The following is a 14,222-nucleotide window of genomic DNA, read 5'->3' as shown; positions in this document are numbered from 1 at the left end:
AGCTGAAATGATCGGCTCAATCTTCTGTAAATAAAAAACATTAAAAAAACAGTTACTGTATAGTGTACAAAGGTCAACAATCTTCAATCAGCGCATTTTACTTTATTATCTTCTGGCAGGAAATAACTTTTACATAACACTGTACTCTCATCAGACTATCTTCCCAGATAACCTCCGCCCCCCTTTTTGTGGGGTGAAAATTATTTGCGACAATGCTGCTCCCCGGGGAGAAAGTTAAAGATCGACTGCTATCTAAAGTGTGAAAACAGGAAGTTGGCAGGCCCCTCACTGTTCTGACATATGCACAAACCCCCCCTACGCACAGGGACCTGTCAGTCAGTTTCAGGGGCACAGCTGCAGCAGGGGATGGGGAGAATTAGCCCCCTACTGTGCCCCCCACACCCCACCCGTCCATCTCCACCCACCAACCGTCCATCCCTCCACCGCTCATTCTTTCACCCATTCGCCCCCTGAGCAAGGGGCCTTCTTTTTCTTTGGCCCTAGTCATGGATTTTCTCCAAATAATGAGTTTATTTTAGTAAGGGGGCGGGTAGGACTCAAGATCATCAGGGCCTTCCAATACTGCCATTTTTCATTCTTCTTATATGAGCTGCAAATGCTGAAAACACATGTCTCTGATGGCATTTGTAAAGCAGAACAAGTGCAGAAAAGCTTGTCTCTTCAGAGTTATTTGCATAGTTCCTCTGTTCTGTTGGCCCAAAGTCTTGTAGTTTTTCATTCCTTCTCATTCCATATCGAGACACATTAGTGGGAAGATGGACAGCAGATGGACGGATGACTGACAACCGAATGAAAAAGAGTGGAGCGTGATACATATTGAAAACTCTGCGCGGTATGGAAGGCAGCAGTCATTTTGATCTTATTGCAGTCCTAAGAGTTAGGGAATAAGTGAACGTGTCTGTACTCCAGGGATTATGTCGGTCAACTTTTGTGTGCAGAAGGGTTTAGGGGTTCACACCAGATTAGGGAATGGAGGATTAAATTAGGAGGCTTCAAGAAAATCCCTCCCAGACTTCGCTCTGTTTATCCCTGCGTAAGCAAACACCAGTTTTAGTTAACCATACATACTGTTGTGTTTATGAGTGGTCAACAAAATTAAGTAGTTACGCATCTTCAATCACCAGGAAGGGTATTTTTGATGAAATGACATTATAATATAAAAAAAAAAAAACTGAATTCATGTGTCTTGATTCCTGGAACAGTATATACAATTTGTTGCCAAAAATGGCATTGTTCTGTCGTCTTTCAATGAGAAAGAACGCATGATGGTTTTATCAGATCTTTAGAAAATAGCAGTGTCTCTAACCTAAAAGAGTTTCTGTTTGCATTTGAGGGTTTTCCTTTTTCTGTAGTGTGATATGCCTGTGTGCATGCAATGGTCTGCTAACATCTCAAAGTTCCCTCCAGAGGGAGTTTCTCTCCCACACACTCCCCCACTCTGAAACGCGTCAATTGGACTTCCTAATTGGATGCACTTCTATTGGCCAGTGCTCCACAAGTGACATGCTAAGGGGTGGGACATATCTGACACATCTCGAAGCGGATCTCTTCTTCTGGGATCTGTTTTCAGACAGAGGGTGAAAAGACATGCTGCACAGTAGAGGCACAAAATACAAATGTGAACCTGAAAATTAGCATAATATTTCCGCTTTAAGATACTAAATCCCTTTCAACTAAATAAATGATTGATGTGGAATATTATAATTTGAGTTCCTATAGTCATTTTAAGTTTAACTGAAATTGTAATGTGTTCTATTCAAAGAGAATATTTTTTAAAACCTAGATAGTTACATTCTTGTTCAAATTGTACCTACGTAAAGTTATTTTTTCTTTTTCTGTCGGCCTGTATTCTTATTAAAAACATATCACTAAAATAATACGTCTTCCATCATGTCTGGTTACTAATTCCAGTGTATTCATACTTCAATTAGTAGAGGTAAGAACTTTTCCTAAATCTAGCAAGTACAATTATAGTAGAAATGCATAGGTTTCCATGAAATGTAAGTACTTTTGTATTACACTAACTTAATTTGGATTGCGTACACAATCCAAGTCCCTAACCCAAATCTCTATCCACTGTTAGACTAAAATGCATGAATGTTGGGCATTTCCATGCAATTTGCTATTCAAGCATTATCACAGAACCACACCATCATGATTCATAGCGAAGTTTCTCTTAACTCTTTGCATGTGACTTCGTTTGCATGCATCTACTGGGAGAGCTTGTGTGCGACATGCCTCTTAGTACTGCTTCATTCAAATCAAACATTTCCTTCATGCATGGTCTTGCACCACATGGCTGACCACAAACCAGCCTCCAAGGAAATCTCTAAACTAAACATCTACCCTCTCTTTTAGAACATCTCAAGGTCCCGTATTTCTTACTTAAAGGTCCGGTCCTTTAATGACCCTGTCGTCTTGTGTTCAAGCAAAAAGGATTAAACCACATGTCTTACCTTCATTTTTTAAATAAAGGCATCCATCTACTAAATCAGAGGGTGAACGCTTGCAAACCCAAACACTGGACCGCATAATGACAGCCAAGGCTTCTGGCAAAGAGGCCACAGAAGTTGTAAAATAATGTGGGACGGGAGGGAGTGGGGAATGACCAGTGCTTAAGTATGGGTTTCCTATGGGTTATACACGTTTTTATGTGTTAGCGGGGCCTTGTGATCAGCGAGGCCCAGATTGGAATGATCGCCTCAAATAGAGTGCGACAAGCAGCTTCATAAGTCAAAGCCTGAGAATTGTGTGACAATCTGCTGCAGTGAAGGAGGGGGAGGGGGGGGGGGGGTGATACCAAACCGGTGTCAGAGAGGAAACTGCACTCCTCTTTCTGTATTCTTAAACCACACTAACCAACATGTTCAAGACAAATTGTACAGCAGGTCAAAGCAAATTGCAAGCTCTTCGTCCCACTGCGGTAAACATTCGCTCTCTGACATTCACGTTATTTTAAGAGGGGTTTTTGATAGACTTCCAAGAGTCCCAGGGTATGGGAATTTGTGATTAGACTCTGTGGTCAGAGTTAAGACCATCCTGTGTGGCATTCCATGACATTTACTAACCAGATTCCTCCAGATGTCCGTTACAGAAGAGGAAAAATACTGTGTGGGTTGATTTACTGAGATCAGTTATGTGTAGATAATAGCACACACGCAGCATGTGTATACAGGATACATACTCAATTCTAAGAAGGTAAAATTAGGAAGAGAATAAATAAAACAACATCAAAGTAAACAACCCACTCATTTTAAGTAAGACATATATAAATATATATCCAATACAATTATAAAAAATACATGAATACATTTCCTTTAAATAAAAATAAACGCCAAAGAAGGGGTACATTGCTAATTAAGAGCTAAGTAAAAGTTAAAGAAAAAGTGTTTTCAATTGTCATTTAAATATCTCCTCTGAGTTTGCAGCTAATATTTCTTGCTAGGGTGTCTCACATGGCATGGTGAAGGAAGGCTGCTTCCCCTATTTTATTATGGGGGACTTTTGAAAATGTAAAAAGCCTGATGTTCAGGACCTTAGGGCTCATCCAAGGACATAAAAAGACAAAGAATCAGTGATATAAGAGGGGGCCATTCTAGAAGATACTAGGAGCCAATGCAGTGCAGCTCAAACAGGAGGAATACACACTCTTTTTCTAGTTTTTGTTAAAAAGCATGGCAGGAAAGTCCTATAATAGTTGTCCCTCAAATAGATTTTTTGGAGGACCATTAAAAAGAGAATTACAGTAGTAAAACCTGCTTGGGAGTAATGCATTTTTAGCTTCTTGTTTATTTAAAAATGGGCCACTTTGGGGGACATATATTCCTAAGTGTCTTTGTGACAGTACACTGATTAGCTGATTATATTAATGCAGATTGACATTCTGAACTTAAACTTTAACTGGAAATGTTCAACCATTAGTAAAGCAAGATGTCATACTGAACATGAATGTACAGTATATTATATGGAACTTTTAAATTCATATTGCTATATGCATACAGTATATATGTGGGTTGGAGAAATAATGTCCTGTATTAATATTCACATATATATGGTTTCTGAAAGAATAACCAAATTAGTCATAATACTGTATAAGTGATAACAATTTATCCTGCATGTGTAAGAGCACTTTCATGACCCACAACACTCAAAATGTCAAGATAACTTTTTAGACTTTTGTTGTGCTGGCATAACATAAATCTGGGCTACTTTATTTTTTAAAGTAATGTCATTGAAATGTATTCTCCTTTTCTCATTTATGAACTGTTATGTAGTTATTTAATGTACTAAAGTGTTCATTTTGTTATGTATGCCTTTTAACCAAATCATTTCTGAAAATGCAAATAAAAGAACAATACAATGTGTGTCATAAAATACAATTTTGCCGAAAAAAACCAGAGGAAAAAAAAAAATCCAAACATAAGTAACAGGTGATTTTAGTCAACCATCATTTATATCAAAAAAGTTATAAAATATTTTAAAAGTATATAATTTTTAATTTTTTCTTACAGCGCAATGTTTTTATTTTCTTGAGAGCTTTTGTGATCGTTTAAGAATGAACGTATGTGCACAATGTTTGCTATAAACATCTACGTTATGCAAATGGATAAATGAAGAAAACCTTCAATGTGCCTTCTGTTCCGAGCTCACTTAACCACAAAAGCTCCTTGAGAGGCAAACGAAGGACAGATTGCGCCAAAACCAATTATTACGCCTTTGTTTTAGCGGTTGTTAAGTCCACAGATCTCCTAAGAGCCGCAATGCCGGTTTGATGTCTTTGAGTCGGGGTTGTTGGTGGATGGCATTAGCTGCAGCCACGGCTACAAAGAGCCAGGCGGTGATGGCAAGACCCGGTCCAGATGGCACGCTGCCACGGCGACCTTGTCAGCACCTGCTCCCCAGGCACTTTGTCCGGGCATCGCCGGCGGGAACTGAGACGGGCACATCACGCCACCCCATCGCCATGGCAGCTAATGAGTCCCGTGCCCGCTTAATTAAGGAAACCAGCTTAATGCAAGAAAGAGGGGAGGCGTGGGGTGGGGTGACATAAAAAAAACAGCATATGCTGGACCGCAACCAAAACAACAGAAATAAATAATTAGCCCCCGAAAAAAGGGAGTGATCGCTAGAGCCAAAATATCATTAAAATTTGAAATGTAAATCTTCTTATCTGCGTCCCAATGTCACGAATTAGCACTACAGCTCAGCGCATTAAATCAAGGCTAAAAATATTCAATTAATAAATGAGTGAGTGGTGATGAACTTTTGATTATTTTGGGCTGCAGTCCAAGTGTACCTTATCAGGCAATGTCACCTTGGACTAGGCCTCGTTGGTCTGTTAAATAGTGTCAGAGCATCTTTCTTTATCTGCTTATTTATTTCTCGTTCTGAAAGAGCACTCCATATTGTGGAGCCTCTCTGCTGAGACGAGGGGGTGGTGGGGGGGGGCTGTCCATGTGTATGCCTGATTAGCCAAAGCACCACAACATGCACTTGCTTTTGCTCCAGCAAAAAAAGGCAATAAATCATTTAGATTTTATTAAACTCAAATTAAAGCTGTGTGCGTGTGATGGAATTACGCCGTTTAAAATGTTACATGTCAGCCCCGCCCATGCCTACGCATGCACACACGCACGCATGCACACGCACGCACACAAGCACACACAAACACACACACACACACACACACACACACACACACACACACACACACACACACACACACACACACACACACACACACACACACACACACACATACACACACACACTCACTCCGCCCTTATTATGGAGGACAACAATTTCACTTTAAGAATGTCAGCCAGTTCCAAAAAAAAAGAAGAAATCCTGTGTCCCTCCACATCTGAAGGCCCAGGGAGCGAGGGAGGAAAAGGGGAAGGAGAGGGGTATTTGTGTGTGTGGGGGGGGGGGGGGGGGGGCTAATGTGCAAACTTGTTTCCGTCCTCTACGGCTCGCCCATCATTTATTCAGCAGCTCGGCGCTCGAGACGGGCCACTCGCATTTGCTTGATACTCAATTATACATTAGTGTACATCACTTGGCAATCTGTTCATATCAATTTAATTGGATTTTAATATTGCCTCTGATCTTGTTGTCCAATTAACAGTGCTGGCTGGCAATAAAGCAGAACCACACACTATGTGACACCTTTGATCCCCGCCATATGGAGCCCTTCCATTGATTACCGCCACCGCCACTGAATTTCACTCCCTCAATATGGCCTGTGATGAATGGAGGTGGAGGGTACGTGCGGCGAGGGGTGGGGGGGTGTTTGAAGGGGGTGTGAGGTATATGTGGAGGCATCATCATCATGCCCCCCCACCCCTTCAAACCCACACCCACCCAACCAACACTGATGTGATAAAAATGTCACTTCGCCGTGCAACTTCATTTATTCTGTTGACATTCGCCTCTGATTAAAAACAATAAAAAAAAAAAAAGGGAGAGGGATGGTTTGGCCATTACCCTGAATAGCATATGCAAATGGACCCAGGGCATCTATCTTGTTGAAGCCAGAGGGACTGAATGACTGACTGACTGCCTGGCACACTGGCACTGCCTTGACAATGACAACACGCTTCAAGGCAACACCTTTTTTCGTGCTAAATCTGGCTTCTGTGTTTTCTCCTTTTTTCCTTTGTTTCTTTCCTCCTGGGCCTCCTGCTGATTTTTCTCTCTTTACCGTTCCCTTTTCACGGACTCTTATGTGTACTGGATGTGTAAAATATATCCAATAATCAAACTCATCTTCTATTGACCTTTTGACAAAGCATTTCTGAAACGTTTGTCAAGGTTGGAAAAAAAAAAATCTAGAAATATTATGATGCATACATTTATCTATAGGGGAGAGGATGACGGCAGTAAGTGAAAGTTCTGATACGCAAGTCATAATTCTGAGGTTAGAATCAGAACTCTTAGAAAAGAGCTTTTGTAAAAAGTAGGATCAAAAAAGGCCAGGAGTATTGTAAAAGATACTGTACATTGATACAGAAAAGTTTTGTTTTTTTGGTTGCTCGATTAAAGTCATTATGAGATGATTTTTATTCTGACTTTAATCTCAGAATTCTTCGAAGAAAATAGAATATATTTTATTTTGGTCCTACTGAAACCAAACAATATTTAAGAAAGAACACATATTTTTTGGGGGGGAGAGTTACTTCTAAAAAAACTCTTCGATTTCATACTTCTTATCTCAGTAGAAAAGAGCTGACATGTTTGATACAATAGACAGAGAGTGTTGGCTCTTGTAGCAAGAGTCAGCAAGGAAGAGGAATAACAAGAAGAAAGATATACAATTGAAGAAATGCAGATTATTCTCTCTTTTCATAAAAATGAAGCAGTGGGATAAGTGAGTAGGAGATGGAGAAAGATGGGGAGAGGGGAACATCCATTTTTCATAGGGCCTTACACGAGTTCTCAAAGTGGCGAACAATAAAAGCAGCCTGGGAAAGGATAAGGAGGAAACAGGGAGTGGAAGGGCTCAGATAAGAGCTGCTGGCTGTACAAACTCTCCACATAACTACCTGTACACGAGTCTTGTTCACATGGAGCTGGAGGGCAAGCTGAGATGTGTGTGGGGAGCTGGAGTTGTAGCGGGCAAATTCTTGAGTAGCAGAGAAACAGAAGCCAAATTATGGAAAGCCATTTGAGTATTTATTCCATATCTTTGATATCAGACGGCAGCTGCCTACTTGGCTCTTTGATTTCACTTGTTAGATATATGGTCGCACTAGTTTGGCACTCTGATTAGTTAAATAAAACATTATACTAGTCGCTCCTTTTCAGCAACTAGTGGCACTTTTGTCCGACTAGTTAACACATAAGCCTTACTAGTTACGCCAGGAGCAGCACCAATAGCACCAAAGTCCCAACTTGTAAGCTTTTTGAAGAACTAGTGACCCTCTGACCGTACTAGTGACACTAAAAGTCTTACAAGTTAACTAGTGCACTGCAAAAGCTCTGACTTGTTAACTAGTTACAAAAAAGAAGCAAAACTAGTTAACTAGTGGCATACATTTGTCTGCACTAGTTAACTAGTAGCACCCAGAATCACTCACTAGTTAACTAGTAAAGGCAAAAGGTTCACTAGTTAACACCTCTTTTGACCTTACTAGTTAACTAGTGGGGCTCAAAATGTGCACTAGTCACACTAGTTGCACAGAATGCTAATGACGAGGAGGGGAAAGAATGCATCAAGGTCTCCTTTTGGCCCTAAGCTAAAGAGCGCCACCCAGCCCAAATAGTTCCGTTAAGAGCTTAAATACACTGTGTTTTAAAATATAGTCATATGACCATATTTACAAAAACATAAAACAAAAGTATTTTTGTAATTATGATCATATGACTGTTTATCAAATTAGGTAAGAACATTGAAGACTTTGTTAAAATTAGAAAGTTGCCTTAGGACTGCAGACAGGAATATAGATCCTTTAAAAAAAATTGTATTAAGCTGCAATTTGAAAGGTGCTTAGATTAGAATAGCACTGTGATAACAGCGTGACATTAGTGATGGATAGAAAGATGGAATAACCCTCTTCGGATCACAGCTTTCCTGAGAGGCTGAGAGATTGCCGTGACCTCCGTAAATATTAGTCTGAGGAAAATATGGAGAGGTTGTTTATCTTCATACGGATCTATCGTTACCCTGATTTTAAGATCTGTCCAGTGTTTCTGCTTTATTCATTTCATGAGCACCGCTGATAAAATGTCCCACGATCATATCTGCTACTTTTGTGTCTCGAGAGTCGGTGTTCTCACACACAAGCATACGCAGATTCGCACCAACAAAAACACACACACAAAGCGGAACAAAGCAGAAACAGAAACATGTATCTTTCTAGGCAAAACACACACTGACTGAGTTCCCACATACAACCTTTTAACAGTAGGCACTAAATACCCGACTGATGCACCTCACGTCTTCAAGGCGTTGCTAAAAACATTGCTAAGGCTCTCCCTCTCATAGCTGAACTGACCAGTCAGAATCTGGGTCCCGCCTGCTTCATTTGCATATGGCTCACTAGTGAGCGTGTAGGCCATATGAACTGCAACTACCAGTGGATACATATTAAAGCTTAGTGAACGCAAAATGTTAATGTGCACTAGTTGCCGCCTATTTTGACCTTACTAGTTCACTAGTGAGGCTCAAAATGTCTACACGTTAACTAGTGAGGTCCAAAGTGTCCACTATATACTAGTACAATTGTTTTTACCTTACTAGTTAACTAGTTACACACACTTTATCTCACTAGTTAACGAGTGACACAGGTGTTTTTCTTACTAGTCAACTAATGGAGGGCATTTTTTCTCACGAGTGAGGTCCTGTTATTTTTTTTAATTTAGCCTTTATTTATACAGGTGTCAATTCTCATTGAGACACAAGGTCTCATTTTCAAGAGAGACCTGTTCAGTGGTAACACTACCACACAAAGTTACAGACAGACAGGACACCAAACACAGAGGCAAAAAAAACATGTTAGACTTTGACCATACATGTTACACATTTTTCTTTCATGTAAGGCCTTTCCTTCAACTAGTTTGGCTTTTGTTGCACTAGTGAGCAACTGTATGCTACTAGTTAGCTATTGATTTAACATGTATGGCTTTTTCTTATTGGATATTCTCAGGCCACTAGTTGTGGATTTCTTCTCGCTAGTTCAACAAAATGCCTAGTAGACATGTACGTGCAACTAGTTTACTATTAGTGAACATTTTAAGCCTCACTAGTTCACTAGTGGAATTTAAATGCAAAGGGCAAAGGGTTCACTAGTTAACGTCTAGTAAAGCAGAGTGCCAAACTGGTTTGACCATAAATCTAACAAGTGCTATTAAAGAGCCAACTAGTGTAGGCAGCTGCCGTCTGATATCAAGGATATGGAATAAATACTCAAATAGTTTGCCATAGGTTGGGAGTACCAAATGCCCCAAAAAGAAGACATCAGAAAGGGCTTTGAAGGAGTGTGCGTGTGTGTGCGTGCGTGCGTGCGTGTGTATGTGTCTAGGGCTTTGGGGTAGCATAGGAGAAAAATAACTGATGTCTGGTCAAGTGGTCAAGGCTTGATGCTCGGGCTTTTGACTGGCTAACATCCATACATCCATCCATCCATCTAGAATCCAAAATGAAATGTGTCACTCCTTATACCAGTTTTAGTATCCGTGCCATCCTTGTCTCACTCTTTCTCCGTGTATAGAATAATAATTAATTGTTCAACCAAGTGGCGTATTCAGAGAAAGCCACTCAGGCAAAAGCGACAAGACCGCAGTTAGTTAAGATGAGGAGGGAAAGGAGGAGGGGCAGGGGGAAGAGGGTGAAATTGAGCGTGATGCTCTAAAACCTAAACAGGTTATCCTGTTATGAGTCCAAGCTCGCAAAAAAAAAGCAAGGAAAATAAATAAAAAGGAAAAAATACAGATATGTACTGAATGTGTAAAATGAAGAAAAAAAACTCATTTTTTGACATTTTGAACTGCCACATTGAAACTGCATGGAGAAAGCATTTCTGAAACTCCATGATGGGAAAAAAATGCAAATTCTTAAAAAAAATAGACGTACTTCTTTCTTCTACTGACCTGAGTAGAACATACAATTACTGATTACTCATTGATGGTAGGTTCAACAATATAACAGGTGTATAATTACCTCCTTTTACAGTTTTCGGTAATTTATTGGGACCATTTTTATGCTATTGTTTTCCTCATAGCAAATTACTAAATTCAGAACATCTGTACTTTGAAACTTAAATAAAGTAGTCAAAGGACTTTATGTGCCTCTAAAACTAACACGTTTAGCTTTTTTTGGTCCTAGTTTGGTGACTATTGGAATAGTTGCATCACCTGATGTGTTGAGAAGCAAAAAATTGTCTCTGAAGTTAAAACGAGGGTTCAGTTATCATCATCATTCCACTGGGTCAGGACTAGGAAACATGTATACGGTTCATTGCAGACATGAAAAGGTGACTTTGTAAGAATCTAATTGATTTGACTTTTTGCACACTGGTGAAGGTTCATGTTACATTAAGGGTTAGGGTGATGTAGTGTTGTAGTTACACGTAAGACCACCTTAACCCAGACCCAGCCGCATCCGTGGTCTTGACCGGTCTTTACATAGAACGAGTATAAATGCATTCAGTTCTGAGACAAGACCAAGATCATTAAAAAGTCTCAAGACCGGTCTCAAGTACTACAACATTAGGACTACGGCTATCACTTACACTGAAGCACAATAGGAGGCAATATTTTACTGCACAATGTCAATGAGACAAGTGATTAAAACAGTTTAAATGTTCATATGGGAACCAATATATAGTATTGTGTTTTGAGACAGACAAAATTCAAATCACATGCTTTGTTCACCCAAGTATATTTAATGTATGTATCAGTTGCCTTTTTTTGCCACTTTGGGGCATAAGCTTTAAACACAACAGTGACATATTAAAAAGTTGGTATAGTGATTGTGTTAGCATCTGGAGACATTGTTATTACCACCAAAGCATATTAATGCACTTTCCATAAGCTTTGTTTTTGTTTATCATGGCTTTTTAACACTTTGCAATGTTCACCAGTGTCAAACTTGGTCTGCCTTGTGATTTAAAAGCTTTTAAAAGGTCTCCTATCATGCAAAGTGCACTTTTTAATGTCTTGTATACATAAATATGTGTCCCCGGTGTGCCAGGGAACTCAGAAAGTGTCAGAAAATAAAACCCTCTCTCTCGCTATCAGAAACAATGCCCAACTTTTTTGGATGTAATATGGTCTTTGTTTACATCAGCAAACACCGCTAACACTCAGAGCTAACGCTGTACTGGAGAGAGTATATGTAAAAAAGCAGGAAATAAAAAAAGGAACTCACCTTGTAATAAACCCGCAAGAAAAAAAGCTTTTGAGCTCCATACTGTTTCAGAAATAATCCTTGAAGTGGTTTGGAACATGATATGATGTTTAATCACGGCAGCATTTAGCTGGGAATCAGCAGCCAGAGAGGAGACCTCACTGCTTGCAATGCCGTTCCCAAAAGGGGGAGGGGCCAGCAGCTACTGACCCAAAATCAGCACTTCTCTAATAGGGCTGAAATAGAGGGATATGAGGGATGTGTGGAACTACAATTAGACCCTCCAGAAAAACGCGATTCTGCGATCGCAGAATTTACCGCATAATCAGCAAAATGGCGCAGATTTTTAAAAGGCCGCATATTTATCAAAAGACCGCATAATCCCCGCATTTTTCCACACAAAGTTGAGAAAAAAAAAAGTTAACTCGTCTTGACGTGACGTCATCAGCTCGCGCATCACAGAATGTAAACAACACTGTATAGAGTGAACGTGTGGAGCTCACACGATAGAGAAAACACCAAGATAAAAAAATCTAATCCATCTCATTTACCGACGAATATTTCTACTAAAGACCGGGCAAAAAGTGGGGGGAAACTATTCTGCACCCCGTGCAACTGTATGTTGGAGCCATAGACTGTATATTGGTTGGAGCATAAGAGAAAATCGACGGTGAGCATCAACCTCAGAAACCCTTTCGAGGGCTACAAGAAAAGAAGTGAGTAGCCTACAAAATTGAAGCTGGTCAGATAACGAACGAGTAAATAAAAACAGAATGAGGCGGAGAAGTGTGTGTGTGTGGGGGGGGTGTGTGTGTGTGTGTGTGTGTGTGTGTGTGTGAGATTAAAATAGCCCAATTGCTTTTACAATAAATAAACATTGAATGTGTTTAATTGAATAGTAAAGGGGTTTAACGTTCGTGGCAGGTTGTGTGTGAGAGAGAATAAATAAGACAGCCCAATATTTAAAAAAATTGTTATTCTTTTTCCCCGCATATTTAGCATATTTCGCAACTTTCCGCTTATTTAGCAACTTCCCGCAATTTCACCGCATAAAATCACATAAAAACGCCGCATTTTTAATCGCATAATCAAGGAATTTAGCCTGCATAATCAAGGATTTTTGCCCGCGTTTTTCTGGAGGGTCTATACAATACATATCATTTTGTGTGCTATTGATGCTGACGGTGATACTTAAGGAATTAATCAAGTTCTATCCGTGCCATGGGTGGTTCAGACCTAAAGTAAAATTCATGTAAATGCTACTAATTTTTTCCGAGACAAAAGACACATTTTAATATTTTAGTCATATGGTCTAAAATAAAACACCTTTTGATAGATTCTGCACTACATGGCCTGAACACCAACTTGTAATCTGAATCCAAGCCCTACCCAAACGCTATGACAAATTGTAAATTTTTACCCGTGCACTTTTACGATTCACATTCATTCCCACAGGCCACTGCTGCCAATCTATAGTTCCCTTTTTTCTAGTGATTTGCTCTTATAACCTTCCATTCACGACTTGAAATTACCTCTAACTGGAAAGTCTTTCAATCTCCAGGGTTGCTTTGGCAATGCTCCAACCAGTGCTCTGCCTTTTCTCTCTGTACACCCCATCTACCCTGTGTGTTCACACTGTAATAGGCTTCCCTATCAGCCCCACCATATTAAAAATGTTTATATTTATAAAAGAGTTCACAGTACTTGTAAGACACATTTGGATACCATAACTTACCAACATTGCACTATTGTAAAAAAATCAGAATACACTGGTCTGAGTGTGAGACACTTGCTGGTACTGTCTGAAAGTTTTGCTAATATCATTCCTTTTCATATTCTACTTGTAAAGTGAATCTGTACTCTGTACATTGGTCAGGTTGGAAACTGACATTATCAGAAACTAATGTTACGGGACATGGTTTACTGAATACAAAATAATGTGGAACTGTGTCTGTCAGTGATTTGGTGTAAAAAAGCTGCATGTGGAAATGGGGTTGATGAAAGAAGTGAGACTGAACCAAAAACGTCTGGTTGCGGACCTGAAAACTGGCAGGCTACTTGGAGAGGCCAGTGATCCACAAGGGCAATTGCAAGGTAAACCAAGTGATGATGGGAACAATTTCAATATGTACAGACTAGCGATGTGCATCTCGATACGTTGCCACAATACGATACATTAACGATACATTTGAAACACCAGGTACGATTCACCCCTGTTGCGATACAGTTCGATACGATTTGATTCAACATTATGCGATTCGGGGCGATACGATGCGATTCAACACGATGCAAAAATAATGATACTTCAATATGGTACGATTTTTGTTTTATTCCTCATATGCAGCGAATCATA

This window comes from Notothenia rossii (assembly GCF_949606895.1).
Source record: "Notothenia rossii genome assembly, chromosome: 6".
NCBI lineage: Eukaryota > Metazoa > Chordata > Actinopteri > Perciformes > Nototheniidae > Notothenia > Notothenia rossii.
The sequence above is the reverse complement of the archived record's forward strand: the minus strand, read 5'-3'. Positions refer to the sequence as shown.